General features: G+C 39.5%; 75 non-coding genes across 75 annotated transcripts; 39 read left to right on the plus strand and 36 right to left on the minus strand.

Moving 5' to 3' along the window:
• Window positions 1-27: 27 nt before the first annotated feature.
• Window positions 28-109, minus strand: Trnal-uag (transfer RNA leucine (anticodon UAG)). Its single transcript has one exon. It is a non-coding gene; the product is annotated as a tRNA-Leu (tRNA).
• Window positions 110-654: 545 nt separating this feature from the next.
• Window positions 655-736, minus strand: Trnal-aag (transfer RNA leucine (anticodon AAG)). The gene has a single exon. It is a non-coding gene; the product is annotated as a tRNA-Leu (tRNA).
• A 268-nt stretch (window positions 737-1,004) lies between these two features.
• Trnam-cau (transfer RNA methionine (anticodon CAU)) lies at window positions 1,005-1,077 on the plus strand. Its single transcript has one exon. It is a non-coding gene; the product is annotated as a tRNA-Met (tRNA).
• Window positions 1,078-1,303: 226 nt separating this feature from the next.
• Trnal-uag (transfer RNA leucine (anticodon UAG)) lies at window positions 1,304-1,385 on the minus strand. Its single transcript has one exon. It is a non-coding gene; the product is annotated as a tRNA-Leu (tRNA).
• Window positions 1,386-1,655: 270 nt separating this feature from the next.
• Trnam-cau (transfer RNA methionine (anticodon CAU)) lies at window positions 1,656-1,728 on the plus strand. Its single transcript has one exon. It is a non-coding gene; the product is annotated as a tRNA-Met (tRNA).
• A 203-nt stretch (window positions 1,729-1,931) lies between these two features.
• Trnal-aag (transfer RNA leucine (anticodon AAG)) lies at window positions 1,932-2,013 on the minus strand. The gene has a single exon. It is a non-coding gene; the product is annotated as a tRNA-Leu (tRNA).
• A 269-nt stretch (window positions 2,014-2,282) lies between these two features.
• Trnam-cau (transfer RNA methionine (anticodon CAU)) lies at window positions 2,283-2,355 on the plus strand. The gene has a single exon. It is a non-coding gene; the product is annotated as a tRNA-Met (tRNA).
• Window positions 2,356-2,717: 362 nt separating this feature from the next.
• On the minus strand, window positions 2,718-2,799 carry Trnal-aag (transfer RNA leucine (anticodon AAG)). Its single transcript has one exon. It is a non-coding gene; the product is annotated as a tRNA-Leu (tRNA).
• Window positions 2,800-3,067: 268 nt separating this feature from the next.
• Trnam-cau (transfer RNA methionine (anticodon CAU)) lies at window positions 3,068-3,140 on the plus strand. Its single transcript has one exon. It is a non-coding gene; the product is annotated as a tRNA-Met (tRNA).
• A 223-nt stretch (window positions 3,141-3,363) lies between these two features.
• Trnal-uag (transfer RNA leucine (anticodon UAG)) lies at window positions 3,364-3,445 on the minus strand. The gene has a single exon. It is a non-coding gene; the product is annotated as a tRNA-Leu (tRNA).
• Window positions 3,446-3,714: 269 nt separating this feature from the next.
• Trnam-cau (transfer RNA methionine (anticodon CAU)) lies at window positions 3,715-3,787 on the plus strand. Its single transcript has one exon. It is a non-coding gene; the product is annotated as a tRNA-Met (tRNA).
• Window positions 3,788-4,010: 223 nt separating this feature from the next.
• Window positions 4,011-4,092, minus strand: Trnal-uag (transfer RNA leucine (anticodon UAG)). Its single transcript has one exon. It is a non-coding gene; the product is annotated as a tRNA-Leu (tRNA).
• A 270-nt stretch (window positions 4,093-4,362) lies between these two features.
• On the plus strand, window positions 4,363-4,435 carry Trnam-cau (transfer RNA methionine (anticodon CAU)). The gene has a single exon. It is a non-coding gene; the product is annotated as a tRNA-Met (tRNA).
• Window positions 4,436-4,797: 362 nt separating this feature from the next.
• Trnal-aag (transfer RNA leucine (anticodon AAG)) lies at window positions 4,798-4,879 on the minus strand. Its single transcript has one exon. It is a non-coding gene; the product is annotated as a tRNA-Leu (tRNA).
• Window positions 4,880-5,147: 268 nt separating this feature from the next.
• On the plus strand, window positions 5,148-5,220 carry Trnam-cau (transfer RNA methionine (anticodon CAU)). Its single transcript has one exon. It is a non-coding gene; the product is annotated as a tRNA-Met (tRNA).
• A 223-nt stretch (window positions 5,221-5,443) lies between these two features.
• Trnal-uag (transfer RNA leucine (anticodon UAG)) lies at window positions 5,444-5,525 on the minus strand. The gene has a single exon. It is a non-coding gene; the product is annotated as a tRNA-Leu (tRNA).
• Window positions 5,526-5,794: 269 nt separating this feature from the next.
• On the plus strand, window positions 5,795-5,867 carry Trnam-cau (transfer RNA methionine (anticodon CAU)). The gene has a single exon. It is a non-coding gene; the product is annotated as a tRNA-Met (tRNA).
• A 203-nt stretch (window positions 5,868-6,070) lies between these two features.
• Window positions 6,071-6,152, minus strand: Trnal-aag (transfer RNA leucine (anticodon AAG)). The gene has a single exon. It is a non-coding gene; the product is annotated as a tRNA-Leu (tRNA).
• A 269-nt stretch (window positions 6,153-6,421) lies between these two features.
• On the plus strand, window positions 6,422-6,494 carry Trnam-cau (transfer RNA methionine (anticodon CAU)). The gene has a single exon. It is a non-coding gene; the product is annotated as a tRNA-Met (tRNA).
• Window positions 6,495-6,720: 226 nt separating this feature from the next.
• Trnal-uag (transfer RNA leucine (anticodon UAG)) lies at window positions 6,721-6,802 on the minus strand. Its single transcript has one exon. It is a non-coding gene; the product is annotated as a tRNA-Leu (tRNA).
• Window positions 6,803-7,070: 268 nt separating this feature from the next.
• On the plus strand, window positions 7,071-7,143 carry Trnam-cau (transfer RNA methionine (anticodon CAU)). Its single transcript has one exon. It is a non-coding gene; the product is annotated as a tRNA-Met (tRNA).
• A 203-nt stretch (window positions 7,144-7,346) lies between these two features.
• Window positions 7,347-7,428, minus strand: Trnal-aag (transfer RNA leucine (anticodon AAG)). Its single transcript has one exon. It is a non-coding gene; the product is annotated as a tRNA-Leu (tRNA).
• A 269-nt stretch (window positions 7,429-7,697) lies between these two features.
• Trnam-cau (transfer RNA methionine (anticodon CAU)) lies at window positions 7,698-7,770 on the plus strand. Its single transcript has one exon. It is a non-coding gene; the product is annotated as a tRNA-Met (tRNA).
• Window positions 7,771-7,995: 225 nt separating this feature from the next.
• On the minus strand, window positions 7,996-8,077 carry Trnal-uag (transfer RNA leucine (anticodon UAG)). The gene has a single exon. It is a non-coding gene; the product is annotated as a tRNA-Leu (tRNA).
• A 267-nt stretch (window positions 8,078-8,344) lies between these two features.
• Trnam-cau (transfer RNA methionine (anticodon CAU)) lies at window positions 8,345-8,417 on the plus strand. The gene has a single exon. It is a non-coding gene; the product is annotated as a tRNA-Met (tRNA).
• A 225-nt stretch (window positions 8,418-8,642) lies between these two features.
• On the minus strand, window positions 8,643-8,724 carry Trnal-uag (transfer RNA leucine (anticodon UAG)). Its single transcript has one exon. It is a non-coding gene; the product is annotated as a tRNA-Leu (tRNA).
• A 268-nt stretch (window positions 8,725-8,992) lies between these two features.
• Window positions 8,993-9,065, plus strand: Trnam-cau (transfer RNA methionine (anticodon CAU)). Its single transcript has one exon. It is a non-coding gene; the product is annotated as a tRNA-Met (tRNA).
• Window positions 9,066-9,268: 203 nt separating this feature from the next.
• Trnal-aag (transfer RNA leucine (anticodon AAG)) lies at window positions 9,269-9,350 on the minus strand. Its single transcript has one exon. It is a non-coding gene; the product is annotated as a tRNA-Leu (tRNA).
• A 269-nt stretch (window positions 9,351-9,619) lies between these two features.
• Window positions 9,620-9,692, plus strand: Trnam-cau (transfer RNA methionine (anticodon CAU)). The gene has a single exon. It is a non-coding gene; the product is annotated as a tRNA-Met (tRNA).
• Window positions 9,693-9,917: 225 nt separating this feature from the next.
• On the minus strand, window positions 9,918-9,999 carry Trnal-uag (transfer RNA leucine (anticodon UAG)). Its single transcript has one exon. It is a non-coding gene; the product is annotated as a tRNA-Leu (tRNA).
• Window positions 10,000-10,267: 268 nt separating this feature from the next.
• Trnam-cau (transfer RNA methionine (anticodon CAU)) lies at window positions 10,268-10,340 on the plus strand. The gene has a single exon. It is a non-coding gene; the product is annotated as a tRNA-Met (tRNA).
• A 203-nt stretch (window positions 10,341-10,543) lies between these two features.
• Trnal-aag (transfer RNA leucine (anticodon AAG)) lies at window positions 10,544-10,625 on the minus strand. Its single transcript has one exon. It is a non-coding gene; the product is annotated as a tRNA-Leu (tRNA).
• Window positions 10,626-10,894: 269 nt separating this feature from the next.
• On the plus strand, window positions 10,895-10,967 carry Trnam-cau (transfer RNA methionine (anticodon CAU)). The gene has a single exon. It is a non-coding gene; the product is annotated as a tRNA-Met (tRNA).
• A 225-nt stretch (window positions 10,968-11,192) lies between these two features.
• On the minus strand, window positions 11,193-11,274 carry Trnal-uag (transfer RNA leucine (anticodon UAG)). Its single transcript has one exon. It is a non-coding gene; the product is annotated as a tRNA-Leu (tRNA).
• A 268-nt stretch (window positions 11,275-11,542) lies between these two features.
• Trnam-cau (transfer RNA methionine (anticodon CAU)) lies at window positions 11,543-11,615 on the plus strand. Its single transcript has one exon. It is a non-coding gene; the product is annotated as a tRNA-Met (tRNA).
• Window positions 11,616-11,818: 203 nt separating this feature from the next.
• On the minus strand, window positions 11,819-11,900 carry Trnal-aag (transfer RNA leucine (anticodon AAG)). The gene has a single exon. It is a non-coding gene; the product is annotated as a tRNA-Leu (tRNA).
• A 269-nt stretch (window positions 11,901-12,169) lies between these two features.
• Window positions 12,170-12,242, plus strand: Trnam-cau (transfer RNA methionine (anticodon CAU)). Its single transcript has one exon. It is a non-coding gene; the product is annotated as a tRNA-Met (tRNA).
• Window positions 12,243-12,467: 225 nt separating this feature from the next.
• Trnal-uag (transfer RNA leucine (anticodon UAG)) lies at window positions 12,468-12,549 on the minus strand. Its single transcript has one exon. It is a non-coding gene; the product is annotated as a tRNA-Leu (tRNA).
• A 268-nt stretch (window positions 12,550-12,817) lies between these two features.
• On the plus strand, window positions 12,818-12,890 carry Trnam-cau (transfer RNA methionine (anticodon CAU)). Its single transcript has one exon. It is a non-coding gene; the product is annotated as a tRNA-Met (tRNA).
• A 203-nt stretch (window positions 12,891-13,093) lies between these two features.
• Window positions 13,094-13,175, minus strand: Trnal-aag (transfer RNA leucine (anticodon AAG)). Its single transcript has one exon. It is a non-coding gene; the product is annotated as a tRNA-Leu (tRNA).
• Window positions 13,176-13,444: 269 nt separating this feature from the next.
• Window positions 13,445-13,517, plus strand: Trnam-cau (transfer RNA methionine (anticodon CAU)). The gene has a single exon. It is a non-coding gene; the product is annotated as a tRNA-Met (tRNA).
• Window positions 13,518-13,742: 225 nt separating this feature from the next.
• Window positions 13,743-13,824, minus strand: Trnal-uag (transfer RNA leucine (anticodon UAG)). The gene has a single exon. It is a non-coding gene; the product is annotated as a tRNA-Leu (tRNA).
• Window positions 13,825-14,093: 269 nt separating this feature from the next.
• On the plus strand, window positions 14,094-14,166 carry Trnam-cau (transfer RNA methionine (anticodon CAU)). The gene has a single exon. It is a non-coding gene; the product is annotated as a tRNA-Met (tRNA).
• A 203-nt stretch (window positions 14,167-14,369) lies between these two features.
• Window positions 14,370-14,451, minus strand: Trnal-aag (transfer RNA leucine (anticodon AAG)). The gene has a single exon. It is a non-coding gene; the product is annotated as a tRNA-Leu (tRNA).
• A 269-nt stretch (window positions 14,452-14,720) lies between these two features.
• Trnam-cau (transfer RNA methionine (anticodon CAU)) lies at window positions 14,721-14,793 on the plus strand. Its single transcript has one exon. It is a non-coding gene; the product is annotated as a tRNA-Met (tRNA).
• Window positions 14,794-15,018: 225 nt separating this feature from the next.
• Window positions 15,019-15,100, minus strand: Trnal-uag (transfer RNA leucine (anticodon UAG)). The gene has a single exon. It is a non-coding gene; the product is annotated as a tRNA-Leu (tRNA).
• Window positions 15,101-15,368: 268 nt separating this feature from the next.
• On the plus strand, window positions 15,369-15,441 carry Trnam-cau (transfer RNA methionine (anticodon CAU)). Its single transcript has one exon. It is a non-coding gene; the product is annotated as a tRNA-Met (tRNA).
• A 203-nt stretch (window positions 15,442-15,644) lies between these two features.
• On the minus strand, window positions 15,645-15,726 carry Trnal-aag (transfer RNA leucine (anticodon AAG)). The gene has a single exon. It is a non-coding gene; the product is annotated as a tRNA-Leu (tRNA).
• A 269-nt stretch (window positions 15,727-15,995) lies between these two features.
• Window positions 15,996-16,068, plus strand: Trnam-cau (transfer RNA methionine (anticodon CAU)). The gene has a single exon. It is a non-coding gene; the product is annotated as a tRNA-Met (tRNA).
• Window positions 16,069-16,293: 225 nt separating this feature from the next.
• On the minus strand, window positions 16,294-16,375 carry Trnal-uag (transfer RNA leucine (anticodon UAG)). The gene has a single exon. It is a non-coding gene; the product is annotated as a tRNA-Leu (tRNA).
• A 269-nt stretch (window positions 16,376-16,644) lies between these two features.
• On the plus strand, window positions 16,645-16,717 carry Trnam-cau (transfer RNA methionine (anticodon CAU)). Its single transcript has one exon. It is a non-coding gene; the product is annotated as a tRNA-Met (tRNA).
• Window positions 16,718-17,271: 554 nt separating this feature from the next.
• On the plus strand, window positions 17,272-17,344 carry Trnam-cau (transfer RNA methionine (anticodon CAU)). The gene has a single exon. It is a non-coding gene; the product is annotated as a tRNA-Met (tRNA).
• A 225-nt stretch (window positions 17,345-17,569) lies between these two features.
• Trnal-uag (transfer RNA leucine (anticodon UAG)) lies at window positions 17,570-17,651 on the minus strand. Its single transcript has one exon. It is a non-coding gene; the product is annotated as a tRNA-Leu (tRNA).
• Window positions 17,652-17,919: 268 nt separating this feature from the next.
• On the plus strand, window positions 17,920-17,992 carry Trnam-cau (transfer RNA methionine (anticodon CAU)). The gene has a single exon. It is a non-coding gene; the product is annotated as a tRNA-Met (tRNA).
• A 203-nt stretch (window positions 17,993-18,195) lies between these two features.
• Window positions 18,196-18,277, minus strand: Trnal-aag (transfer RNA leucine (anticodon AAG)). Its single transcript has one exon. It is a non-coding gene; the product is annotated as a tRNA-Leu (tRNA).
• Window positions 18,278-18,546: 269 nt separating this feature from the next.
• Window positions 18,547-18,619, plus strand: Trnam-cau (transfer RNA methionine (anticodon CAU)). Its single transcript has one exon. It is a non-coding gene; the product is annotated as a tRNA-Met (tRNA).
• Window positions 18,620-19,565: 946 nt separating this feature from the next.
• Window positions 19,566-19,638, plus strand: Trnam-cau (transfer RNA methionine (anticodon CAU)). Its single transcript has one exon. It is a non-coding gene; the product is annotated as a tRNA-Met (tRNA).
• A 203-nt stretch (window positions 19,639-19,841) lies between these two features.
• Window positions 19,842-19,923, minus strand: Trnal-aag (transfer RNA leucine (anticodon AAG)). The gene has a single exon. It is a non-coding gene; the product is annotated as a tRNA-Leu (tRNA).
• Window positions 19,924-20,193: 270 nt separating this feature from the next.
• On the plus strand, window positions 20,194-20,266 carry Trnat-cgu (transfer RNA threonine (anticodon CGU)). The gene has a single exon. It is a non-coding gene; the product is annotated as a tRNA-Thr (tRNA).
• A 224-nt stretch (window positions 20,267-20,490) lies between these two features.
• Trnal-uag (transfer RNA leucine (anticodon UAG)) lies at window positions 20,491-20,572 on the minus strand. The gene has a single exon. It is a non-coding gene; the product is annotated as a tRNA-Leu (tRNA).
• Window positions 20,573-20,840: 268 nt separating this feature from the next.
• Trnam-cau (transfer RNA methionine (anticodon CAU)) lies at window positions 20,841-20,913 on the plus strand. The gene has a single exon. It is a non-coding gene; the product is annotated as a tRNA-Met (tRNA).
• Window positions 20,914-21,116: 203 nt separating this feature from the next.
• Trnal-uag (transfer RNA leucine (anticodon UAG)) lies at window positions 21,117-21,198 on the minus strand. Its single transcript has one exon. It is a non-coding gene; the product is annotated as a tRNA-Leu (tRNA).
• A 268-nt stretch (window positions 21,199-21,466) lies between these two features.
• Trnam-cau (transfer RNA methionine (anticodon CAU)) lies at window positions 21,467-21,539 on the plus strand. Its single transcript has one exon. It is a non-coding gene; the product is annotated as a tRNA-Met (tRNA).
• Window positions 21,540-21,742: 203 nt separating this feature from the next.
• On the minus strand, window positions 21,743-21,824 carry Trnal-aag (transfer RNA leucine (anticodon AAG)). Its single transcript has one exon. It is a non-coding gene; the product is annotated as a tRNA-Leu (tRNA).
• A 269-nt stretch (window positions 21,825-22,093) lies between these two features.
• Window positions 22,094-22,166, plus strand: Trnam-cau (transfer RNA methionine (anticodon CAU)). Its single transcript has one exon. It is a non-coding gene; the product is annotated as a tRNA-Met (tRNA).
• Window positions 22,167-22,391: 225 nt separating this feature from the next.
• Trnal-uag (transfer RNA leucine (anticodon UAG)) lies at window positions 22,392-22,473 on the minus strand. Its single transcript has one exon. It is a non-coding gene; the product is annotated as a tRNA-Leu (tRNA).
• Window positions 22,474-22,741: 268 nt separating this feature from the next.
• Trnam-cau (transfer RNA methionine (anticodon CAU)) lies at window positions 22,742-22,814 on the plus strand. Its single transcript has one exon. It is a non-coding gene; the product is annotated as a tRNA-Met (tRNA).
• A 203-nt stretch (window positions 22,815-23,017) lies between these two features.
• Window positions 23,018-23,099, minus strand: Trnal-aag (transfer RNA leucine (anticodon AAG)). Its single transcript has one exon. It is a non-coding gene; the product is annotated as a tRNA-Leu (tRNA).
• Window positions 23,100-23,368: 269 nt separating this feature from the next.
• Window positions 23,369-23,441, plus strand: Trnam-cau (transfer RNA methionine (anticodon CAU)). The gene has a single exon. It is a non-coding gene; the product is annotated as a tRNA-Met (tRNA).
• A 946-nt stretch (window positions 23,442-24,387) lies between these two features.
• On the plus strand, window positions 24,388-24,460 carry Trnam-cau (transfer RNA methionine (anticodon CAU)). Its single transcript has one exon. It is a non-coding gene; the product is annotated as a tRNA-Met (tRNA).
• A 203-nt stretch (window positions 24,461-24,663) lies between these two features.
• Window positions 24,664-24,745, minus strand: Trnal-aag (transfer RNA leucine (anticodon AAG)). The gene has a single exon. It is a non-coding gene; the product is annotated as a tRNA-Leu (tRNA).
• Window positions 24,746-25,015: 270 nt separating this feature from the next.
• Window positions 25,016-25,088, plus strand: Trnam-cau (transfer RNA methionine (anticodon CAU)). Its single transcript has one exon. It is a non-coding gene; the product is annotated as a tRNA-Met (tRNA).
• A 224-nt stretch (window positions 25,089-25,312) lies between these two features.
• On the minus strand, window positions 25,313-25,394 carry Trnal-uag (transfer RNA leucine (anticodon UAG)). The gene has a single exon. It is a non-coding gene; the product is annotated as a tRNA-Leu (tRNA).
• Window positions 25,395-25,662: 268 nt separating this feature from the next.
• Trnam-cau (transfer RNA methionine (anticodon CAU)) lies at window positions 25,663-25,735 on the plus strand. Its single transcript has one exon. It is a non-coding gene; the product is annotated as a tRNA-Met (tRNA).
• Window positions 25,736-26,289: 554 nt separating this feature from the next.
• Trnam-cau (transfer RNA methionine (anticodon CAU)) lies at window positions 26,290-26,362 on the plus strand. Its single transcript has one exon. It is a non-coding gene; the product is annotated as a tRNA-Met (tRNA).
• The last annotated feature ends 534 nt before the right edge of the window (window positions 26,363-26,896 follow it).

Raw genomic sequence — 26,896 nt, forward strand, 5'->3', positions numbered from 1 at the left:
TTACACTTCCTCACATGACAAAAATCTTGGCAGCGGTGGGATTCGAACCCACGCCATCGAAATGACTGGTGCCTAAAACCAGCGCCTTAGACCACTCGGCCACGCTACCGTTGAGGTTTGAGAAGTTTGTAACACACCTTTCATTAACACTCACAGAGGTAAATTAAAAGAATTACGAAAAAAACAATTTTGTTCATCACAAAGTTCGATAAGATTACCGTCACTTTATCAAATTGCAAAAGACTGTCTATCATTATTTGAATAATTTAATCTGGATAAAGAGATAGTAAAGCGTAATGGTTGTCTGAATAGGATAATTTTTGTTGTGGGCGTTCAAAAATTTGCATAGTGATAGACCAATCTTATTAATTGAACATAGCCTCGATGGCGCATTAGGCAGCGCGTGAGTCTCATAATCTCAAGGTCGGGAGTTCGATCCTCACTCGGGGCAAGATTTTTGTTTCAGGAAACATTGCCAAAAGCTGTATTTCTGCAAATATCAATGACTATCGACGATACAATTGATTTCGGGATTTGTGTGTTTAATTATGTCAGATATTTCGCTTGTTCATGTCCCGACAAGAATGCTGAAGAAATCCGTCATCACAACAATAGATAAAAGATAATTTGCTCTCCATCAAATGACAAAAATCTTGGCAGCGGTGGGATTCGAACCCACGCCATCGAAATGACTGGTGCCTTAAACCAGCGCCTTAGACCACTCGGCCACGCTACCGTCGATGATTGAGAAGTTTGTAAACACTTTTGATTAACACTCACAGAGGCATGTTAAAAGTAATACGAAAAACATTCTTGTTCATTACAAATCGCGATAAGATTACCTTGACCTGATCAAATTGCAAAAGACACACTTCCATTATTTGAACAATTTTCAACCGGATAAAGAGATAGTAAAGCATAATGGTTGTCCGAAGGGGATGATGTTTGGTATGCTTGTTCACAATTTGCATAGAGATAGAGGCCAAACGTATTAACTGAATATAGCCTCGATGGCGCAGTAGGCAGCGCGTGAGTCTCATAATCTCAAGGTCGTGAGTTCGATCCTCACTCGGGGCAAGATTTTTGTTTCAGGAAACATTGCCAAAAGGTGTATTTCTGCAAATATCAATGACTATCGACGATACAATTGATATCGGGATTTGTGTGTTTAATTATGTCAGATAATTCGCTTTTTGGTGTCGCGACAAGAATGCTGAGGTATTCAATCATGACAACAACAAATAAACGATAGGAGAAGTTTTTTGGTATGCTTAGTTTACACTTCCTCACATGACAAAAATCTTGGCAGCGGTGGGATTCGAACCCACGCCATCGAAATGACTGGTGCCTAAAACCAGCGCCTTAGACCACTCGGCCACGCTACCGTTGAGGTTTGAGAAGTTTGTAACACACCTTTCATTAACACTCACAGAGGTAAATTAAAAGAATTACGAAAAAAACAATTTTGTTCATCACAAAGTTCGATAAGATTACCGTCACTTTATCAAATTGCAAAAGACTGTCTATCATTATTTGAATAATTTTCAACCGGATAAAGAGATAGTAAAGCGTAATGGTTGTCTGAATAGGATAATTATTGTTGTGGGCGTTCAAAAATTTGCATAGTGATAGACCAATCTTATTAATTGAACATAGCCTCGATGGCGCAGTAGGCAGCGCGTGAGTCTCATAATCTCAAGGTCGGGAGTTCGATCCTCACTCGGGGCAAGATTTTTGTTTCAGGAAACATTGCCAAAAGCTGTATTTCTGCAAATATCAATGACTATCGACGATACAATTGATTTCGGGATTTGTGTGTTTAATTATGTCAGATAATTCGCTTGTTCATATCTCGACAAGAATGTTGAAGAAATCCGTCATCACAACAATAGATAAAAGATAATTTGCTCTCCATCAAATGACAAAAATCTTGGCAGCGGTGGGATTCGAACCCACGCCATCGAAATGACTGGTGCCTTAAACCAGCGCCTTAGACCACTCGGCCACGCTACCGTCGATGATTGAGAAGTTTGTAAACACTTTTGATTAACACTCACAGAGGCATGTTAAAAGTAATACGAAAAAACATTCTTGTTCATTACAAATCGCGATAAGATTACCTTGACCTGATCAAATTGCAAAAGACACACTTCCATTATTTGAACAATTTTCAACCGGATAAAGAGATAGTAAAGCATAATGGTTGTCCGAAGGGGATGATGTTTGGTATGCTTGTTCAAAATTTGCATAGAGATAGAGACCAAACGTATTAACTGAATATAGCCTCGATGGCGCAGTAGGCAGCGCGTGAGTCTCATAATCTCAAGGTCGTGAGTTCGATCCTCACTCGGGGCAAGATTTTTGTTTCAGGAAACATTGCCAAAAGGTGTATTTCTGCAAATATCAATGACTATCGACGATACAATTGATTTCGGGATTTGTGTGTTTAATTATGTCAGATAATTCGCTTTTTGGTGTCGCGACAAGAATGCTGAGGTATTCAGTCATGACAACAACAAATAAAAGATAGGAGAAGTTTTTTGGTATGCTTAGTTTACACTTCCTCACATGACAAAAATCTTGGCAGATTTCGGGATTTGTGTGTTTAATTATGTAAGATATTTCGCTTGTTCATATCTCGACAAGAATGCTGAAGAAATCCGTCATCACAACAATAGATAAAAGATAATTTGCTCTCCATCAAATGACAAAAATCTTGGCAGCGGTGGGATTCGAACCCACGCCATCGAAATGACTGGTGCCTTAAACCAGCGCCTTAGACCACTCGGCCACGCTACCGTCGATGATTGAGAAGTTTGTAAACACTTTTGATTAACACTCACAGAGGCATGTTAAAAGTAATACGAAAAACATTCTTGTTCATTACAAATCGCGATAAGATTACCTTGACCTGATCAAATTGCAAAAGACACACTTCCATTATTTGAACAATTTTCAACCGGATAAAGAGATAGTAAAGCATAATGGTTGTCCGAAGGGGATGATGTTTGGTATGCTTGTTCACAATTTGCATAGAGATAGAGGCCAAACGTATTAACTGAATATAGCCTCGATGGCGCAGTAGGCAGCGCGTGAGTCTCATAATCTCAAGGTCGTGAGTTCGATCCTCACTCGGGGCAAGATTTTTGTTTCAGGAAACATTGCCAAAAGGTGTATTTCTGCAAATATCAATGACTATCGACGATACAATTGATTTCGGGATTTGTGTGTTTAATTATGTCAGATAATTCGCTTTTTGGTGTCGCGACAAGAATGCTGAGGTATTCAGTCATGACAACAACAAATAAAAGATAGAAGTTTTTTGGTATGCTTAGTTTACACTTCCTCACATGACAAAAATCTTGGCAGCGGTGGGATTCGAACCCGCGCCATCGAAATGACTGGTGCCTAAAACCAGCGCCTTAGACCACTCGGCCACGCTACCGTTGAGGTTTGAGAAGTTTGTAACACACCTTTCATTAACACTCACAGAGGTAAATTCAAAGAATTACGAAAAAAACAATTTTGTTCATCACAAAGTTCGATAAGATTACCGTCACTTTATCAAATTGCAAAAGACTGTCTATCATTATTTGAATAATTTAATCTGGATAAAGTGATAGTAAATCGTAATGGTTGTCTGAATAGTATAATTTTTGTTGTGGTTGTTCAAAAATTTGCATAGTGATAGACCAATCTTATTAATTGAACATAGCCTCGATGGCGCAGTAGGCAGCGCGAGAGTCTCATAATCTCAAGGTCGTGAGTTCGATCCTCACTCGGGGCAAGATTTTTGTTTCAGGAAACATTGCCAAAAGGTGTATTTCTGCAAATATCAATGACTATCGACGATACAATTGATTTCGGGATTTGTGTGTTTAATTATGTCAGATAATTCGCTTTTTGGTGTCGCGACAAGAATGCTGAGGTATTCAGTCATGACAACAACAAATAAAAGATAGAAGTTTTTTGGTATGCTTAGTTTACACTTCCTCACATGACAAAAATCTTGGCAGCGGTGGGATTCGAACCCACGCCATCGAAATGACTGGTGCCTAAAACCAGCGCCTTAGACCACTCGGCCACGCTACCGTTGAGGTTTGAGAAGTTTGTAACACACCTTTCATTAACACTCACAGAGGTAAATTCAAAGAATTACGAAAAAAACAATTTTGTTCATCACAAAGTTCGATAAGATTACCGTCACTTTATCAAATTGCAAAAGACTGTCTATCATTATTTGAATAATTTTCAACCGGATAAAGAGATAGTAAAGCGTAATGGTTGTCTGAATAGGATAATTATTGTTGTGGGCGTTCAAAAATTTGCATAGTGATAGACCAATCTTATTAATTGAACATAGCCTCGATGGCGCAGTAGGCAGCGCGTGAGTCTCATAATCTCAAGGTCGGGAGTTCGATCCTCACTCGGGGCAAGATTTTTGTTTCAGGAAACATTGCCAAAAGCTGTATTTCTGCAAATATCAATGACTATCGACGATACAATTGATTTCGGGATTTGTGTGTTTAATTATGTCAGATAATTCGCTTTTTGGTGTCGCGACAAGAATGCTGAGGTATTCAGTCATGACAACAACAAATAAAAGATAGGAGAAGTTTTTTGGTATGCTTAGTTTACACTTCCTCACATGACAAAAATCTTGGCAGATTTCGGGATTTGTGTGTTTAATTATGTAAGATATTTCGCTTGTTCATATCTCGACAAGAATGCTGAAGAAATCCGTCATCACAACAATAGATAAAAGATAATTTGCTCTCCATCAAATGACAAAAATCTTGGCAGCGGTGGGATTCGAACCCACGCCATCGAAATGACTGGTGCCTTAAACCAGCGCCTTAGACCACTCGGCCACGCTACCGTCGATGATTGAGAAGTTTGTAAACACTTTTGATTAACACTCACAGAGGCATGTTAAAAGTAATACGAAAAACATTCTTGTTCATTACAAATCGCGATAAGATTACCTTGACCTGATCAAATTGCAAAAGACACACTTCCATTATTTGAACAATTTTCAACCGGATAAAGAGATAGTAAAGCATAATGGTTGTCCGAAGGGGATGATGTTTGGTATGCTTGTTCAAAATTTGCATAGAGATAGAGACCAAACGTATTAACTGAATATAGCCTCGATGGCGCAGTAGGCAGCGCGTGAGTCTCATAATCTCAAGGTCGTGAGTTCGATCCTCACTCGGGGCAAGATTTTTGTTTCAGGAAACATTGCCAAAAGGTGTATTTCTGCAAATATCAATGACTATCGACGATACAATTGATTTCGGGATTTGTGTGTTTAATTATGTCAGATAATTCGCTTTTTGGTGTCGCGACAAGAATGCTGAGGTATTCAGTCATGACAACAACAAATAAAAGATAGAAGTTTTTTGGTATGCTTAGTTTACACTTCCTCACATGACAAAAATCTTGGCAGCGGTGGGATTCGAACCCACGCCATCGAAATGACTGGTGCCTAAAACCAGCGCCTTAGACCACTCGGCCACGCTACCGTTGAGGTTTGAGAAGTTTGTAACACACCTTTCATTAACACTCACAGAGGTAAATTAAAAGAATTACGAAAAAAACAATTTTGTTCATCACAAAGTTCGATAAGATTACCGTCACTTTATCAAATTGCAAAAGACTGTCTATCATTATTTGAATAATTTAATCTGGATAAAGAGATAGTAAAGCGTAATGGTTGTCTGAATAGGATAATTTTTGTTGTGGGCGTTCAAAAATTTGCATAGTGATAGACCAATCTTATTAATTGAACATAGCCTCGATGGCGCAGTAGGCAGCGCGTGAGTCTCATAATCTCAAGGTCGGGAGTTCGATCCTCACTCGGGGCAAGATTTTTGTTTCAGGAAACATTGCCAAAAGCTGTATTTCTGCAAATATCAATGACTATCGACGAAACAATTGATTTCGGGATTTGTGTGTTTAATTATGTCAGATATTTCGCTTGTTCATGTCTCGACAAGAATGCTGAAGAAATCCGTCATCACAACAATAGATAAAAGATAATTTGCTCTCCATCGAATGACAAAAATCTTGGCAGCGGTGGGATTCGAACCCACGCCATCGAAATGACTGGTGCCTTAAACCAGCGCCTTAGACCACTCGGCCACGCTACCGTCGATGATTGAGAAGTTTGTAAACACTTTTGATTAACACTCACAGAGGCATGTTAAAAGTAATACGAAAAAACATTCTTGTTCATTACAAATCGCGATAAGATTACCTTGACCTGATCAAATTGCAAAAGACACACTTCCATTATTTGAACAATTTTCAACCGGATAAAGAGATAGTAAAGCATAATGGTTGTCCGAAGGGGATGATGTTTGGTATGCCTGTTCAAAATTTGCATAGAGATTGAGACCAAACGTATTAACTGAATATAGCCTCGATGGCGCAGTAGGCAGCGGGTGAGTCTCATAATCTCAAGGTCGTGAGTTCGATCCTCACTCGGGGCAAGATTTTTGTTTCAGGAAACATTGCCAAAAGCTGTATTTCTGCAAATATCAATGACTATCGACGATACAATTGATTTCGGGATTTGTGTGTTTAATTATGTCAGATAATTCGCTTTTTGGTGTCGCGACAAGAATGCTGAGGTATTCAGTCATGACAACAACAAATAAAAGATAGGAGAAGTTTTTTGGTATGCTTAGTTTACACTTCATCACATGACAAAAATCTTGGCAGCGGTGGGATTCGAACCCACGCCATCGAAATGACTGGTGCCTAAAACCAGCGCCTTAGACCACTCGGCCACGCTACCGTTGAGGTTTGAGAAGTTTGTAAACCCCTTTCATTAACACTCACAGAGGTAAATTAAAAGAATTACGAAAAAAACTATTTTGTTCATCACAAAGTTCGATAAGATTACCGTCACTTTATCAAATTGCAAAAGACTGTCTATCATTATTTGAATAATTTAATCTGGATAAAGAGATAGTAAAGCGTAATGGTTGTCTGAATAGGATAATTTTTGTTGTGGGCGTTCAAAAATTTGCATAGTGATAGACCAATCTTACTAATTGAACATAGCCTCGATGGCGCAGTAGGCAGCGCGTGAGTCTCATAATCTCAAGGTCGTGAGTTCGATCCTCACTCGGGGCAAGATTTTTGTTTCAGGAAACATTGCCAAAAGCTGTATTTCTGCAAATATCAATGACTATCGACGATACAATTGATTTCGGGATTTGTGTGTTTAATTATGTCAGATATTTCGCTTGTTCATATCTCGACAAGAATGTTGAAGAAATCCGTCATCACAACAATAGATAAAAGATAATTTGCTCTCCATCAAATGACAAAAATCTTGGCAGCGGTGGGATTCGAACCCACGCCATCGAAATGACTGGTGCCTTAAACCAGCGCCTTAGACCACTCGGCCACGCTACCGTCGATGATCGAGAAGTTTGTAAACACTTTTGATTAACACTCACAGAGGCATGTTAAAAGTAACACGAAAAAACATTCTTGTTCATCACAAAGTTCGATAAGATTACCTTGACCTGATCAAATTGCAAAAGACACACTTCCATTATTTGAACAATCTTCAACCGGATAAAGAGATAGTAAAGCATAATGGTTGTCCGAAGGGGATGGTGTTTGGTATGCCTGTTCAAAATTTGCATAGAGATTGAGACCAAACGTATTAACTGAATATAGCCTCGATGGCGCAGTAGGCAGCGGGTGAGTCTCATAATCTCAAGGTCGTGAGTTCGATCCTCACTCGGGGCAAGATTTTTGTTTCAGGAAACATTGCCAAAAGCTGTATTTCTGCAAATATCAATGACTATCGACGATACAATTGATTTCGTGATTTGTGTGTTTAATTATGTCAGATAATTCGCTTTTTGGTGTCTCGACAAGAATGCAAGAATTCAGTCATGACAACAACAAATAAAAGATAGGAGAAGTTTTTTTCGGATGCTTAGTTTACACTTCATCACATGACAAAAATCTTGGCAGCGGTGGGATTCGAACCCACGCCATCGAAATGACTGGTGCCTAAAACCAGCGCCTTAGATCACTCGGCCACGCTACCGTTGAGGTTTGAGATGTTTGTAAACACCTTTCATTAACACTCACAGAGGTAAATTAAAAGAATTACGAAAAAAACAATTTTGTTCATCACAAAGTTCGATAAGATTACCGTCACTTTATCAAATTGCAAAAGACTGTCTATCATTATTTGAATAATTTAATCTGGATAAAGAGATAGTAAAGCGTAATGGTTGTCCGAATAGTACAATTTTTGTTGTGGTTGTTCAAAATTTGCATAGTGATAGACCAATATTATTAATTGAACATAGCCTCGATGGCGCAGTAGGCAGCGCGTGAGTCTCATAATCTCAAGGTCGTGAGTTCGATCCTCACTCGGGGCAAGATTTTTGTTTCAGGAAACATTGCCAAAAGCTGTATTTCTGCAAATATCAATGACTATCGACGATACAATTGATTTCGGGATTTGTGTGTTTAATTATGTCAGATAATTCGCTTTTTGGTGTCTCGACAAGAATGCAAGAATTCAGTCATGACAACAACAAATAAAAGATAGGAGAAGTTTTTTTCGGATGCTTAGTTTACACTTCATCACATGACAAAAATCTTGGCAGCGGTGGGATTCGAACCCACGCCATCGAAATGACTGGTGCCTAAAACCAGCGCCTTAGACCACTCGGACACGCTACCGTTGAGGTTTGAGAAGTTTGTAAACACCTTTCATTAACACTCACAGAGGTAAATTAAAAGAATTACGAAAAAAACAATTTTGTTCATCACAAAGTTCGATAAGATTACCGTCACTTTATCAAATTGCAAAAGACTGTCTATCATTATTTGAATAATTTAATCTGGATAAAGAGATAGTAAAGCGTAATGGTTGTCTGAATAGTATAATTTTTGTTGTGGTTGTTCAAAAATTTGCATAGTGATAGACCAATCTTATTAATTGAACATAGCCTCGATGGCGCAGTAGGCAGCGCGTGAGTCTCATAATCTCAAGGTCGTGAGTTCGATCCTCACTCGGGGCAAGATTTTTGTTTCAGGAAACATTGCCAAAAGCTGTATTTCTGTAAATATCAATGACTATCGACGATACAATTGATTTCGGGATTTGCGTGTTTAATTATGTCAGATATTTCGCTTGTTCATGTCTCGACAAGAATGCTGAAGAAATCCGTCATCACAACAATAAATAAAAGATAGTTTGCTCTCCATCAAATGACAAAAATCTTGGCAGCAGTGCGATTCGAACCCACGCCATCGAAATGACTGGTGCCTTAAACCAGCGCCTTAGACCACTCGGCCACGCTACCGTCGATGATTGAGAAGTTTGTAAACACTTTTGATTAACACTCACAGAGGCATGTTAAAAGTAATACGAAAAAACATTCTTGTTCATTACAAATCGCGATAAGATTACGTTGACCTGATCAAATTGCAAAAGACACACTTCCATTATTTGAACAATTTTTAAACGGATAAAGAGATAGTAAAGCATAATGGTTGTCCGAAGGGGATGATGTTTGGTATGCTTGTTCAAAATTTGCATTGAGATAGAGACCAAACGTATTAACTGAATATAGCCTCGATGGCGCTGTAGGCAGCGCGTGAGTCTCATAATCTCAAGGTCGTGAGTTCGATCCTCACTCGGGGCAAGATTTTTGTTTCAGGAAACATTGCCAAAAGCTGTATTTCTGCAAATATCAATGACTATCGACGATACAATTGATTTCGGGATTTGTGTGTTTAATTATGTCAGATAATTCGCTTTTTGGTGTCTCGACAAGAATGCAAGAATTCAGTCATGATAACAACAAATAAAAGATAGGTGACGTTTTTTTCGGATGCTTAGTTTACACTTCATCACATGACAAAAATCTTGGCAGCGGTGGGATTCGAACCCACGCCATCGAAATGACTGGTGCCTAAAACCAGCGCCTTAGACCACTCGGCCACGCTACCGTTGAGGTTTGAGAAGTTTGTAAACACCTTTCATTAACACTCACAGAGGTAAATTAAAAGAATTACGAAAAAAACAATTTTGTTCATCACAAAGTTCGATAAGATTACCGTCACTTTATCAAATTGCAAAAGACTGTCTATCATTATTTGAATAATTTAATCTGGATAAAGAGATAGTAAAGCGTAATGGTTGTCTGAATAGTATAATTTTTGTTGTGGTTGTTCAAAAATTTGCATAGTGATAGACCAATCTTATTAATTGAACATAGCCTCGATGGCGCAGTAGGCAGCGCGTGAGTCTCATAATCTCAAGGTCGTGAGTTCGATCCTCACTCGGGGCAAGATTTTTGTTTCAGGAAACATTGCCAAAAGCTGTATTTCTGTAAATATCAATGACTATCGACGATACAATTGATTTCGGGATTTGCGTGTTTAATTATGTCAGATATTTCGCTTGTTCATGTCTCGACAAGAATGCTGAAGAAATCCGTCATCACAACAATAGATAAAAGATAGTTTGCTCTCCATCAAATGACAAAAATCTTGGCAGCGGTGGGATTCGAACCCACGCCATCGAAATGACTGGTGCCTTAAACCAGCGCCTTAGACCACTCGGCCACGCTACCGTCGATGATTGAGAAGTTTGTAAACACGTTTGATTAACACTCACAGAGGCATGTTAAAAGTAATACGAAAAACCATTCTTGTTCATTACAAATCGCGATAAGATTACCTTGACCTGATCAAATTGCAAAAGACACACTTCCATTATTTGAACAATTTTCAACCGGATAAAGAGATAGTAAAGCATAATGGTTGTCCGAAGGGGATGATGTTTGGTATGCTTGTTCAAAATTTGCATAGAGATAGAGACCAAACGTATTAACTGAATATAGCCTCGATGGCGCAGTAGGCAGCGCGTGAGTCTCATAATCTCAAGGTCGTGAGTTCGATCCTCACTCGGGGCAAGATTTTTGTTTCAGGAAACATTGCCAAAAGCTGTATTTCTGCAAATATCAATGACTATCGACGATACAATTGATTTCGGGATTTGTGTGTTTAATTATGTCAGATAATTCGCTTTTTGGTGTCTCGACAAGAATGCAAGAATTCAGTCATGACAACAACAAATAAAAGATAGGAGAAGTTTTTTTCGGATGCTTAGTTTACACTTCATCACATGACAAAAATCTTGGCAGCGGTGGGATACGAACCCACGCCATCGAAATGACTGGTGCCTAAAACCAGCGCCTTAGATCACTCGGCCACGCTACCGTTGAGGTTTGAGAAGTTTGTAAACACCTTTCATTAACACTCACAGAGGTAAATTAAAAGAATTACGAAAAAAACAATTTTGTTCATCACAAAGTTCGATAAGATTACCGTCACTTTATCAAATTGCAAAAGACTGTCTATCATTATTTGAATAATTTAATCTGGATAAAGAGATAGTAAAGCGTAATGGTTGTCTGAATAGTATAATTTTTGTTGTGGTTGTTCAAAAATTTGCATAGTGATAGACCAATCTTATTAATTGAACATAGCCTCGATGGCGCAGTAGGCAGCGCGTGAGTCTCATAATCTCAAGGTCGTGAGTTCGATCCTCACTTGGGGCAAGATTTTTGTTTCAGGAAACATTGCCAAAAGCTGTATTTCTGTAAATATCAATGACTATCGACGATACAATTGATTTCGGGATTTGCGTGTTTAATTATGTCAGATATTTCGCTTGTTCGTGTCTCGACAAGAATGCTGAAGAAATCCGTCATCACAACAATAAATAAAAGATAGTTTGCTCTCCATCAAATGACAAAAATCTTGGCAGCGGTGCGATTCGAACCCACGCCATCGAAATGACTGGTGCCTTAAACCAGCGCCTTAGACCACTCGGCCACGCTACCGTCGATGATTGAGAAGTTTGTAAACACTTTTGATTAACACTCACAGAGGCATGTTAAAAGTAATACGAAAAAACATTCTTGTTCATTACAAATCGCGATAAGATTACCTTGACCTGATCAAATTGCAAAAGACACACTTCCATTATTTGAACAATTTTCAACCGGATAAAGAGATAGTAAAGCATAATGGTTGTCCGAAGGGGATGATGTTTGGTATGCTTGTTCAAAATTTGCATTGAGATAGAGACCAAACGTATTAACTGAATATAGCCTCGATGGCGCAGTAGGCAGCGCGTGAGTCTCATAATCTCAAGGTCGTGAGTTCGATCCTCACTCGGGGCAAGATTTTTGTTTCAGGAAACATTGCCAAAAGCTGTATTTCTGCAAATATCAATGACTATCGACGATACAATTGATTTCGGGATTTGTGTGTTTAATTATGTCAGATAATTCGCTTTTTGGTGTCTCGACAAGAATGCAAGAATTCAGTCATGACAACAACAAATAAAAGATAGGAGAAGTTTTTTTCGGATGCTTAGTTTACACTTCATCACATGACAAAAATCTTGATAGCGGTGGGATTCGAACCCACGCCATCGAAATGACTGGTGCCTAAAACCAGCGCCTTAGATCACTCGGCCACGCTACCGTTGAGGTTTGAGAAGTTTGTAAACACCTTTCATTCACACTCACAGAGGTAAATTAAAAGAATTACGAAAAAAACAATTTTGTTCATCACAAAGTTCGATAAGATTACCGTCACTTTATCAAATTGCAAAAGACTGTCTATCATTATTTGAATAATTTTATCTGGATAAAGAGATAGTAAAGCGTAATGGTTGTCTGAATAGTATAATTTTTGTTGTGGTTGTTCAAAAATTTGCATAGTGATAGACCAGTCTTATTAATTGAACATAGCCTCGATGGCGCAGTAGGCAGCGTGTGAGTCTCATAATCTCAAGGTCGTGAGTTCGATCCTCACTCGGGGCAAGATTTTTGTTTCAGGAAACATTGCCAAAAGCTGTATTTCTGTAAATATCAATGACTATCGACGATACAATTGATTTCGGGATTTGTGTGTTTAATTATGTCAGATATTTCGCTTGTTCATGTCTCGACAAGAATGCTGAAGAAATCCGTCATCACAACAATAGATAAAAGATAGTTTGCTCTCCATCAAATGACAAAAATCTTGGCAGCGGTGGGATTCGAACCCACGCCATCGAAATGACTGGTGCCTTAAACCAGCGCCTTAGACCACTCGGCCACGCTACCGTCGATGATTGAGAAGTTTGTAAACACTTTTGATTAACACTCACAGAGGCATGTTAAAAGTAATACGAAAAACCATTCTTGTTCATTACAAATCGCGATAAGATTACCTTGACCTGATCAAATTGCAAAAGACACACTTCCATTATTTGAACAATTTTCAACCGGATAAAGAGATAGTAAAGCATAATGGTTGTCCGAAGGGGATGATGTTTGGTATGCTTGTTCAAAATTTGCATAGAGATAGAGACCAAACGTATTAACTGAATATAGCCTCGATGGCGCAGTAGGCAGCGCGTGAGTCTCATAATCTCAAGGTCGTGAGTTCGATCCTCACTCGGGGCAAGATTTTTGTTTCAGGAAACATTGCCAAAAGCTGTATTTCTGCAAATATCAATGACTATCGACGATACAATTGATTTCGGGATTTGTGTGTTTAATTATGTCAGATAATTCGCTTTTTGGTGTCTCGACAAGAATGCAAGAATTCAGTCATGACAACAACAAACAAAAGATAGGAGAAGTTTTTTTCGGATGCTTAGTTTACACTTCATCACATGACAAAAATCTTGGCAGCGGTGGGATTCAAACCCACGCCATCGAAATGACTGGTGCCTAAAACCAGCGCCTTAGACCACTCGGCCACGCTACCGTTGAGGTTTGAGTAGTTTGTAAACACCTTTCATTAACACTTAACAGAGGTAAATTAAAAGAATTACGAAAAAAACAATTTAATTCATCACAAAGTTCGATAAGATTACCGTCACTTTATCGAATTGCAAAAGACTGTCTATTATTATTTGAATAATTTAATCTGGATAAAGAGATAGTAAATCGTAATGGTTGTCTGAATAGTATAATTTTTGTTGTGGTTGTTCAAAAATTTGCATAGTGATAGACCAATCTTATTAATTGAACATAGCCTCGATGGCGCAGTAGGCAGCGCGAGAGTCTCATAATCTCAAGGTCGTGAGTTCGATCCTCACTCGGGGCAAGATTTTTGTTTCAGGAAACATTGCCAAAAGCTGTATTTCTGCAAATATCAATGACCATCGACGATACAATTGATTTCGGGATTTGTGTGTTTAATTATGTCAGATATTTCGCTTGTTCATGTCTCGACAAGAATGCTGAAGAAATCCGTCATCACAACAACAGATAAAAGATAGTTTGCTCTCCATCAAATGACAAAAATCTTGGCAGCGGTGCGATTCGAACCCACGCCATCGAAATGACTGGTGCCTTAAACCAGCGCCTTAGACCACTCGGCCACGCTACCGTCGATGATTGAGAAGTTTGTAAACACTTTTGATTAACACTCACAGAGGCATGTTAAAAGTAATACGAAAAAACATTCTTGTTCATTACAAATCGCGATAAGATTACCTTGACCTGATCAAATTGCAAAAGACACACTTCCATTATTTGAACAATTTTCAACCGGATAAAGAGATAGTAAAGCATAATGGTTGTCCGAAGGGGATGATGTTTGGTATGCTTGTTCAAAATTTGCATTGAGATAGAGACCAAACGTATTAACTGAATATAGCCTCGATGGCGCAGTAGGCAGCGCGTGAGTCTCATAATCTCAAGGTCGTGAGTTCGATCCTCACTCGGGGCAAGATTTTTGTTTCAGGAAACATTGCCAAAAGCTGTATTTCTGCAAATATCAATGACTATCGACGATACAATTGATTTCGGGATTTGTGTGTTTAATTATGTCAGATAATTCGCTTTTTGGTGTCTCGACAAGAATGCAAGAATTCAGTCATGACAACAACAAATAAAAGATAGGAGAAGTTTTTTTCGGATGCTTAGTTTACACTTCATCACATGACAAAAATCTTGATAGCGGTGGGATTCGAACCCACGCCATCGAAATGACTGGTGCCTAAAACCAGCGCCTTAGATCACTCGGCCACGCTACCGTTGAGGTTTGAGAAGTTTGTAAACACCTTTCATTCACACTCACAGAGGTAAATTAAAAGAATTACGAAAAAAACAATTTTGTTCATCACAAAGTTCGATAAGATTACCGTCACTTTATCAAATTGCAAAAGACTGTCTATCATTATTTGAATAATTTTATCTGGATAAAGAGATAGTAAAGCGTAATGGTTGTCTGAATAGTATAATTTTTGTTGTGGTTGTTCAAAAATTTGCATAGTGATAGACCAGTCTTATTAATTGAACATAGCCTCGATGGCGCAGTAGGCAGCGTGTGAGTCTCATAATCTCAAGGTCGTGAGTTCGATCCTCACTCGGGGCAAGATTTTTGTTTCAGGAAACATTGCCAAAAGCTGTATTTCTGTAAATATCAATGACTATCGACGATACAATTGATTTCGGGATTTGTGTGTTTAATTATGTCAGATATTTCGCTTGTTCATGTCTCGACAAGAATGCTGAAGAAATCCGTCATCACAACAATAGATAAAAGATAGTTTGCTCTCCATCAAATGACAAAAATCTTGGCAGCGGTGGGATTCGAACCCACGCCATCGAAATGACTGGTGCCTTAAACCAGCGCCTTAGACCACTCGGCCACGCTACCGTCGATGATTGAGAAGTTTGTAAACACTTTTGATTAACACTCACAGAGGCATGTTAAAAGTAATACGAAAAACCATTCTTGTTCATTACAAATCGCGATAAGATTACCTTGACCTGATCAAATTGCAAAAGACACACTTCCATTATTTGAACAATTTTCAACCGGATAAAGAGATAGTAAAGCATAATGGTTGTCCGAAGGGGATGATGTTTGGTATGCTTGTTCAAAATTTGCATAGAGATAGAGACCAAACGTATTAACTGAATATAGCCTCGATGGCGCAGTAGGCAGCGCGTGAGTCTCATAATCTCAAGGTCGTGAGTTCGATCCTCACTCGGGGCAAGATTTTTGTTTCAGGAAACATTGCCAAAAGCTGTATTTCTGCAAATATCAATGACTATCGACGATACAATTGATTTCGGGATTTGTGTGTTTAATTATGTCAGATAATTCGCTTTTTGGTGTCTCGACAAGAATGCAAGAATTCAGTCATGACAACAACAAACAAAAGATAGGAGAAGTTTTTTTCGGATGCTTAGTTTACACTTCATCACATGACAAAAATCTTGGCAGCGGTGGGATTCAAACCCACGCCATCGAAATGACTGGTGCCTAAAACCAGCGCCTTAGACCACTCGGCCACGCTACCGTTGAGGTTTGAGTAGTTTGTAAACACCTTTCATTAACACTTAACAGAGGTAAATTAAAAGAATTACGAAAAAAACAATTTAATTCATCACAAAGTTCGATAAGATTACCGTCACTTTATCGAATTGCAAAAGACTGTCTATTATTATTTGAATAATTTAATCTGGATAAAGAGATAGTAAATCGTAATGGTTGTCTGAATAGTATAATTTTTGTTGTGGTTGTTCAAAAATTTGCATAGTGATAGACCAATCTTATTAATTGAACATAGCCTCGATGGCGCAGTAGGCAGCGCGAGAGTCTCATAATCTCAAGGTCGTGAGTTCGATCCTCACTCGGGGCAAGATTTTTGTTTCAGGAAACATTGCCAAAAGCTGTATTTCTGCAAATATCAATGACCATCGACGATACAATTGATTTCGGGATTTGTGTGTTTAATTATGTCAGATATTTCGCTTGTTCATGTCTCGACAAGAATGCTGAAGAAATCCGTCATCACAACAACAGATAAAAGATAGTTTGCTCTCCATCAAATGACAAAAATCTTGGCAGCGGTGGGATTCGAACCCACGCCATCGAAATGACTGGTGCCTTAAACCAACGCCTTAGACCACTCGCCAACGCTACCGTCGATGATTGAGAAGTTTGTAAACACTTTTGATTAACACTCACAGAGGCATGTTAAAAGTAATACGAAAAACCATTCTTGTTCATTACAAATCGCGATAAGATTACCTTGACCTGATCAAATTGCAAAAGACACACTTCCATTATTTGAACAATTTTCAACCGGATAAAGAGATAGTAAAGCATAATGGTTGTCCGAAGGGGATGATGTTTGGTATGCTTGTTCAAAATTTGCATAGAGATAGAGACCAAACGTATTAACTGAATATAGCCTCGATGGCGCAGTAGGCAGCGCGTGAGTCTCATAATCTCAAGGTCGTGAGTTCGATCCTCACTCGGGGCAAGATTTTTGTTTCAGGAAACATTGCCAAAAGCTGTATTTCTGCAAATATCAATGACTATCGACGATACAATTGATTTCGGGATTTGTGTGTTTAATTATGTCAGATAATTCGCTTTTTGGTGTCTCGACAAGAATGCAAGAATTCAGTCATGACAACAACAAATAAAAGATAGGAGAAGTTTTTTTCGGATGCTTAGTTTACACTTCATCACATGACAAAAATCTTGGCAGCGGTGGGATTCGAACCCACGCCATCGAAATGACTGGTGCCTAAAACCAGCGCCTTAGACCACTCGGCCACGCTACCGTTGAGGTTTGAGAAGTTTGTAAACACCTTTCATTAACACTCACAGAGGTAAATTAAAAGAATTACGAAAAAAACAATTTTGTTCATCACAAAGTTCGATAAGATTACCTTCACTTTATCAAATTGCAAAAGACTGTCTATCATTATTTGAATAATTTAATCTGGATAAAGAGATAGTAAAGCGTAATGGTTGTCTGAATAGTATAATTTTTATTGTGGTTGTTCAAAAATTTGCATAGTGATAGACCAATCTTATTAATTGGACATAGCCTCGATGGCGCAGTAGGCAGCGCGTGAGTCTCATAATCTCAAGGTCGTGAGTTCGATCCTCACTCGGGGCAAGATTTTTGTTTCAGGAAACATTGCCAAAAGCTGTATTTCTGCATATATCAATGACTATCGACGATACAATTGATTTCGGGATTTGTGTGTTTAATTATGTCAGATATTTCGCTTGTTCATGTCTCGACAAGAATGCTGAAGAAATCCGTCATCACAACAATAAATAAAAGATAGTTTGCTCTCCATCAAATTACAATAATCTTGGCAGCGGTGGGATTCGAACCCACGCCATCGAAATGACTGGTGCCTTAAACCAGCGCCTTAGACCACTCGGCCGCGCTACCGTCGATGATAGAGAAGTTTGTAAACACTTTTGATTAACACTCACAGAGGCATGTTTAAAGTAATGCGAAAAACCATTCTTGTTCATTACAAATCGCGATAAGATTACCTTGACCTGATCAAATTGCAAAAGACACACTTCCATTATTTGAACAATTTTCAACCGGATAAAGAGATAGTAAAGCATAATGATTGTCCGAAGGGGATGATGTTTGGTATGCTTGTTCAAAATTTGCATAGAGATAGAGACCAAACGTATTAACTGAATATAGCCTCGATGGCGCAGTAGGCAGCGCGTGAGTCTCATAATCTCAAGGTCGTGAGTTCGATCCTCACTCGGGGCAAGATTTTTGTTTCAGGAAACATTGCCAAAAGCTGTATTTCTGCAAATATCAATGACTATCGGCGATACAATTGATTTCGGGATTTGTGTGTTTAATTATGTCAAAAAATTCGCTTTTTGGTGTCTCGACAAGAATGCAAGAATTCAGTCATGACAACAACAAATAAAAGATAGGAGAAGTTTTTTTCGGATGCTTAGTTTACACTTCGTCACATGACAAAAATCTTGCAAGGCGGGATCGCCCTTGCTATGCGTAAGCATGGCATTACTTCTGCGTTGTCTGATTACGGTGGTGGAGATCCTCTACGCATGTGAAGGTCGCCTGACAAGTTGTGCGCTTGCGCACCAGTGTTCCTTGGCCACAATATACCCCGTGAAGCCACTGAGCTCCTGTAGCTCAGTTGGTAGAGCGTTGGGCCTGGTTAGCCCAGGGTCGTGAGTTTAAACCTCACCGGGAGCTTGATTTTTCAGATCTCCCTCCGACTTGTCGGGAAAAGTGGCTGATCAAGCTTGGCTGCAATGCCTTGGCTGCGAAGCTTGTGAACATTATGATCGGAATATTAGAGCTGTGATCGCCAAATATAAAGGGCCTGCGCAGTGGGGCGATCCCGCCTTGCTATGCGTAGGCATGGCATTACTTCTGCGTTGTCTGATTACGGTGGTGGAGATCCTCTACGCATGTGAAGGTCGCCTGACAAGTTGTGCGCTTCCGTACCAGTGTACCTTGGCCACAATATACCCCGTGAGGCAACTGAGCTCCAGTAGCTCAGTTGGTAGAGCGTTGGGCCTGGTTTGCCCAGGGTCGTGAGTTCAAACCTCACCGGGAGATTGATTTTTCAGATCTCGCTCCGACTTGTCCGGAAAAGTGGCTGATCCAGCTTGGCTGCAATGCGTTGGCTGCGAAGCCTGTGAACCTTGTGATAGACCAATCTTATTAGTTGAACATAGCCCCGATGGCGCAGTAGGCAGCGCGTGAGTCTCATAATCTCAAGGTCGTGAGTTCGATCCTCACTCGGGGCAAGATTTTTGTTTCAGGAAACATTGCCAAAAGCTGTATTTCTGGAAATATTAATGACTATCGACGATACAATTGATTTCGGGATGTGTATGTTTAATTATGTCAGATATTTCGCTTGTTCATGTCTCGACAAGAATGCTGAAGAAATCCGTCATCACAACAATAGATAAAAGATAGTTTTCTCTCCACCAAATGACAAAAATCTTGGCAGCGGTGGGATTCGAACCCACGCCATCGAAATGACTGGTGCCTTAAACCAGCGCCTTAGACCACTCGGCCACGCTACCGTCGATGGTTGAGAAGTTTGTAAACACGTTTGATTAACACTCACAGAGGCATGTTAAAAGTGATACGAAAAAACATTCTTGTTCATTACAAATCGCGATAAGATTACCTTGACCTGATCAAATTGCAAAAGACACACTTCCATTATTTGAACAATTTTCAACAGGATAGAGAGATAGTAAATCATAATGGTTGTCCGAAGGGGATGATGTTTGGTGTTCTTGTTCAAAAATTTGCATAGAGATAGAGACCAAACGTATTAACTGAATATAGCCTCGATGGCGCAGTAGGCAGCGCGTGAGTCTCGTAATCTCAAGGTCGTGAGTTCGATCCTCACTCGGGGCAAGATTTTTGTTTCAGGAAACATTGCCAAAAGCTGTATTTCTGCAAATATCAATGACTATCGACGATACAATTGATTTCGGGATTTGTGTGTTTAATTATGTCAGATAATTCGCTTTTTGGTGTCTCGACAAGAATGCAAGAATTCAGTCATGACAACAACAAATAAAAGACAGGAGAAGTTTTTTGTGATGCATAGTTTACACTTCATCACATGGCAAAAATCTTGGCAGCGGTGGGATTCGAACCCACGCCATCGAAATGACTGGTGCCTAAAACCAGCGCCTTAGACCACTCGGCCACGCTACCGTTGCGGTTTGAGAAGGTTGTAAACACCTTTCAAAAACACTCACAGAGGTAAATTAAAAGAATTACGAAAAAAACAATTTTGTTCATTACAAAGTTCGATAAGATTACCGTCACTTTATCAAATTGCAAAAGACTGTCTATCATTATTTGAATAATTTAATCTGGATATAGAGATAGTAAAGCGTAATGGTTGTCTGAATAGTATAATTTTTGTTGTGGTTGTTCAAAAATTTGCATAGTGATAGACCAATCTTATTAATTGAACATAGCCTCGATGGCGCAGTAGGCAGCGCGTGAGTCTCATAATCTCAAGGTCGTGAGTTCGATCCTCACTCGGGGCAAGATTTTTGTTTCAGGAAACGTTGCCAAAACCTGTATTTCTGCAAATATCAATGACTATCGACGATACAATTGATTTCGGGATTTGTGTGTTTAATTATGTCAGATATTTCGCTTGTTCATGTCTCGACAAGAATGCTGAAGAAATCCGTCATCACAACAATAGACAAAAGATAGTTTGCTCTCCATCAAACGACAAAAATCTTGGCAGCGGTGGGATTCGAACCCACGCCATCGAAATGACTGGTGCCTAAAACCAGCGCCTTAGACCACTCGGCCACGCTACCGTTGCGGTTTGAGAAGTTTGTAAACACCTTTCATTAACACTCACAGAGGTAAATTAAAAGAATTACGAAAAAAACAATTTTGTTCATCACAAAGTTCGATAAGATTACCGTCACTTTATCAAATTGCAAAAGACTGTCTATCATTATTTGAATAATTTAATCTGGATAAAGAGATAGTAAATCGTAATGGTTGTCTGAATAGTATAATTTTTGTTGTGGTTGTTCAAAAATTTGCATAGTGATAGACCAATCTTATTAATTGAACATAGCCTCGATGGCGCAGTAGGCAGCGCGAGAGTCTCATAATCTCAAGGTCGTGAGTTCGATCCTCACTCGGGGCAAGATTTTTGTTTCAGGAAACATTGCCAAAAGCTGTATTTCTGCAAATATCAATGACCATCGACGATACAATTGATTTCGGGATTTGTGTGTTTAATTATGTCAGATATTTCGCTTGTTCATGTCTCGACAAGAATGCTGAAGAAATCCGTCATCACAACAACAGATAAAAGATAGTTTGCTCTCCATCAAATGACAAAAATCTTGGCAGCGGTGGGATTCGAACCCACGCCATCGAAATGACTGGTGCCTTAAACCAACGCCTTAGACCACTCGGCAACGCTACCGTCGATGATTGAGAAGTTTGTAAACATTTTTGATTAACACTCACAGAGGCATGTTAAAAGTAATACGAAAAACCATTCTTGTTCATTACAAATCGCGATAAGATTACCTTGACCTGATCAAATTGCAAAAGACACACTTCCATTATTTGAACAATTTTCAACCGGATAAAGAGATAGTAAAGCATAATGGTTGTCCGAAGGGGATGATGTTTGGTATGCTTGTTCAAAATTTGCATAGAGATAGAGACCAAAGGTATTAACTGAATATAGCCTCGATGGCGCAGTAGGCAGCGCGTAAGTCTCATAATCTCAAGGTCGTGAGTTCGATCCTCACTCGGGGCAAGATTTTTGTTTCAGGAAACATTGCCACAAGCTGTATTTCTGCAAATATCAATGACTATCGACGATACAATTGATTTCGGGATTTGTGTGTTTAATTATGTCAGATAATTCGCTTTTTGGTGTCTCGACAAGAATGCAAGAATTCAGTCATGACAACAACAAATAAAAGATAGGAGAAGTTTTTTTCGGATGCTTAGTTTACACTTCATCACATGACAAAAATCTTGGCAGCGGTGGGATTCGAACCCACGCCATCGAAATGACTGGTGCCTAAAACCAGCGCCTTAGACCACTCGGCCACGCTACCGTTGAGGTTTGAGAAGTTTGTAAACACCTTTCATTAACACTCACAGAGGTAAATTAAAAGAATTACGAAAAAAACAATTTTGTTCATCACAAAGTTCGATAAGATTACCGTCACTTTATCAAATTGCAAAAGACTGTCTATCATTATTTGAATAATTTAATCTGGATAAAGAGATAGTAAAGCGTAATGGTTGTCTGAATAGTATAATTTTTATTGTGGTTGTTCAAAAATTTGCATAGTGATAGACCAATCTTATTAATTGGACATAGCCTCGATGGCGCAGTAGGCAGCGCGTGAGTCTCATAATTTCAAGGTCGTGAGTTCGATCCTCACTCGGGGCAAGATTTTTGTTTCAGGAAACATTGCCAAAAGCTGTATTTCTGCATATATCAATGATTATCGACGATACAATTGATTTCGGGATTTGTGTGTTTAATTATGTCAGATATTTCGCTTGTTCATGTCTCGACAAGAATGCTGAAGAAATCCGTCATCACAACAATAAATAAAAGATAGTTTGCTCTCCATCAAATTACAATAATCTTGGCAGCGGTGGGATTCGAACCCACGCCATCGAAATGACTGGTGCCTTAAACCAGCGCCTTAGACCACTCGGCCGCGCTACCGTCGATGATAGAGAAGTTTGTAAACACTTTTGATTAACACTCACAGAGGCATGTTTAAAGTAATGCGAAAAACCATTCTTGTTCATTACAAATCGCGATAAGATTACCTTGACCTGATCAAATTGCAAAAGACACACTTCCATTATTTGAACAATTTTCAACCGGATAAAGAGATAGTAAAGCATAATGATTGTCCGAAGGGGATGATGTTTGGTATGCTTGTTCAAAATTTGCATAGAGATAGAGACCAAACGTATTAACTGAATATAGCCTCGATGGCGCAGTAGGCAGCGCGTGAGTCTCATAATCTCAAGGTCGTGAGTTCGATCCTCACTCGGGGCAAGATTTTTGTTTCAGGAAACATTGCCAAAAGCTGTATTTCTGCAAATATCAATGACTATCGGCGATACAATTGATTTCGGGATTTGTGTGTTTAATTATGTCAAAAAATTCGCTTTTTGGTGTCTCGACAAGAATGCAAGAATTCAGTCATGACAACAACAAATAAAAGATAGGAGAAGTTTTTTTCGGATGCTTAGTTTACACTTCATCACATGACAAAAATCTTGCAAGGCGGGATCGCCCTTGCTATGCGTAAGCATGGCATTACTTCTGCGTTGTCTGATTACGGTGGTGGAGATCCTCTACGCATGTGAAGGTCGCCTGACAAGTTGTGCGCTTGCGCACCAGTGTTCCTTGGCCACAACATACCCCGTGAAGCCACTGAGCTCCTGTAGCTCAGTTGGTAGAGCGTTGGGCCTGGTTAGCCCAGGGTCGTGAGTTTAAACCTCACCGGGAGCTTGATTTTTCAGATCTCGCTCCGACTTGTCGGGAAAAGTGGCTGATCAAGCTTGGCTGCAATGCCTTGGCTGCGAAGCCTGTGAACATTATGATCGGAATATTAGAGCTGTGATCGCCAAATATAAAGGGCCTGCGCAGTGGGGCGATCCCGCCTTGCTATGCGTAGGCATGGCATTACTTCTGCGTTGTCTGATTACGGTGGTGGAGATCCTCTACGCATGTGAAGGTCGCCTGACAAGTTGTGCGCTTCCGTTCCAGTGTACCTTGGCCACAATATACCCCGTGAGGCAACTGAGCTCCAGTAGCTCAGTTGGTAGAGCGTTGGGCCTGGTTTGCCCAGGGTCGTGAGTTCAAACCTCACCGGGAGATTGATTTTTCAGATCTCGCTCCGACTTGTCCGGAAAAGTGGCTGATCCAGCTTGGCTGCAATGCGTTGGCTGCGAAGCCTGTGAACCTTGTGATAGACCAATCTTATTAATTGAACATAGCCCCGATGGCGCAGTAGGCAGCGCGTGAGTCTCATAATCTCAAGGTCGTGAGTTCGATCCTCACTCGGGGCAAGATTTTTGTTTCAGGAAACATTGCCAAAAGCTGTATTTCTGGAAATATTAATGACTATCGACGATACAATTGATTTCGGGATGTGTATGTTTAATTATGTCAGATATTTCGCTTGTTCATGTCTCGACAAGAATGCTGAAGAAATCCGTCATCACAACAATAAATAAAAGATAGTTTGCTCTCCACCAAATGACAAAAATCTTGGCAGCGGTGGGATTCGAACCCACGCCATCGAAATGACTGGTGCCTTAAACCAGCGCCTTAGACCACTCGGCCACGCTACCGTCGATGGTTGAGAAGTTTGTAAACACGTTTGATTAACACTCACAGAGGCATGTTAAAAGTGATACGAAAAAACATTCTTGTTCATTACAAATCGCGATAAGATTACCTTGACCTGATCAAATTGCAAAAGACACACTTCCATTATTTGAACAATTTTCAACAGGATAGAGAGATAGTAAATCATAATGGTTGTCCGAAGGGGATGATGTTTGGTGTTCTTGTTCAAAAATTTGCATAGAGATAGAGACCAAACGTATTAACTGAATATAGCCTCGATGGCGCAGTAGGCAGCGCGTGAGTCTCATAATCTCAAGGTCGTGAGTTCGATCCTCACTCGGGGCAAGATTTTTGTTTCAGGAAACATTGCCAAAAGCTGTATTTCTGCAAATATCAATGACTATCGACGATACAATTGATTTCGGGATTTGTGTGTTTAATTATGTCAGATAATTCGCTTTTTGGTGTCTCGACAAGAATGCAAGAATTCAGTCATGACAACAACAAATAAAAGACAGGAGAAGTTTTTTGTGATGCATAGTTTACACTTCATCACATGGCAAAAATCTTGGCAGCGGTGGGATTCGAACCCACGCCATCGAAATGACTGGTGCCTAAAACCAGCGCCTTAGACCACTCGGCCACGCTACCGTTGCGGTTTGAGAAGGTTGTAAACACCTTTCAAAAACACTCACAGAGGTAAATTAAAAGAATTACGAAAAAAACAATTTTGTTCATTACAAAGTTCGATAAGATTACCGTCACTTTATCAAATTGCAAAAGACTGTCTATCATTATTTGAATAATTTAATCTGGATATAGAGATAGTAAAGCGTAATGGTTGTCTGAATAGTATAATTTTTGTTGTGGTTGTTCAAAAATTTGCATAGTGATAGACCAATCTTATTAATTGAACATAGCCTCGATGGCGCAGTAGACAGCGCGTGAGTCTCATAATCTCAAGGTCGTGAGTTCGATCCTCACTCGGGGCAAGATTTTTGTTTCAGGAAACGTTGCCAAAAGCTGTATTTCTGCAAATATCAATGACTATCGACGATACAATTGATTTCGGGATTTGTGTGTTTAATTATGTCAGATATTTCGCTTGTTCATGTCTCGACAAGAATGCTGAAGAAATCCGTCATCACAACAATAAATAAAAGATAGTTTGCTCTCCATCAAAAGACAAAAATCTTTGCAGCGGTGGGATTCGAACCCACGCCATCGAAATGACTGGTGCCTTAAACCAGCGCCTGAGACCACTCGGCCAAGCTACCTTTGGTGATTGAGAAGTTTGTAAACACTTTTGATTAACACTCACAGAGGCATGTTAAAAGTAATACGAAAAAACATTCTTGTTCATTAAAAATCGCGATAAGATTTCCTTGACCTGATCAAATTGCAAAAGACACACTTCCATTATTTCAACAATTTTCAACCGGATAAAGAGATAGTAAAGCATAATAGTTGTCCGAAGGGGATGATGTTAGGAATGCTTGTTCAAAATTTGCATAGAGATAGAGACAAAACGTATTAACTGAATATAGCCTTGATTGCGCAGTAGGCAGCGCGTGAGTCTCATAATCTCAAGGTCGTGAGTTCGATCCTCACTCGGGGCAAGATTTTTGTTTCAGGAAACATTGCCAAAACCTGTATTTCTGCAAATATCAATGACTATCGACGATACAATTGATTTCGGGATTTGTGTGTTTAATTATGTCAGATATTTCGCTTGTTCATGTCTCGACAAGAATGCTGAAGAAATCCGACATCACAACAATAAATAAAAGATAGGAGAAGTTTTTTGGGATGCTTAGTTTGCACTTCATCACATGACAAAAATCTTGGCAGCGGTGGGATTCGAACCCTCGCCATCGAAATGACTGGTGCCTTAAACCAGCGCCTTAGACCACTCGGCCAAGCTACCTTTGGTGATTGAGAAGTTTGTAAACACTTTTGATTAACACTCACAGAGGCATGTTAAAAGTAATACGAAAAAACATTCTTGTTCATTACAAATCGCGATAAGATTTCCTTGACCTGATCAAATTGCAAAAGACACACTTCCATTATTTGAACAATTTTCAACCGGATAAAGAGATAGTAAAGCATAATAGTTGTCCGAAGGGGATGATGTTAGGAATGCTTGTTCA

The sequence above is a fragment of the Ascidia mentula genome, chromosome 2 (assembly GCF_947561715.1).
Source record: "Ascidia mentula chromosome 2, kaAscMent1.1, whole genome shotgun sequence".
NCBI lineage: Eukaryota > Metazoa > Chordata > Ascidiacea > Phlebobranchia > Ascidiidae > Ascidia > Ascidia mentula.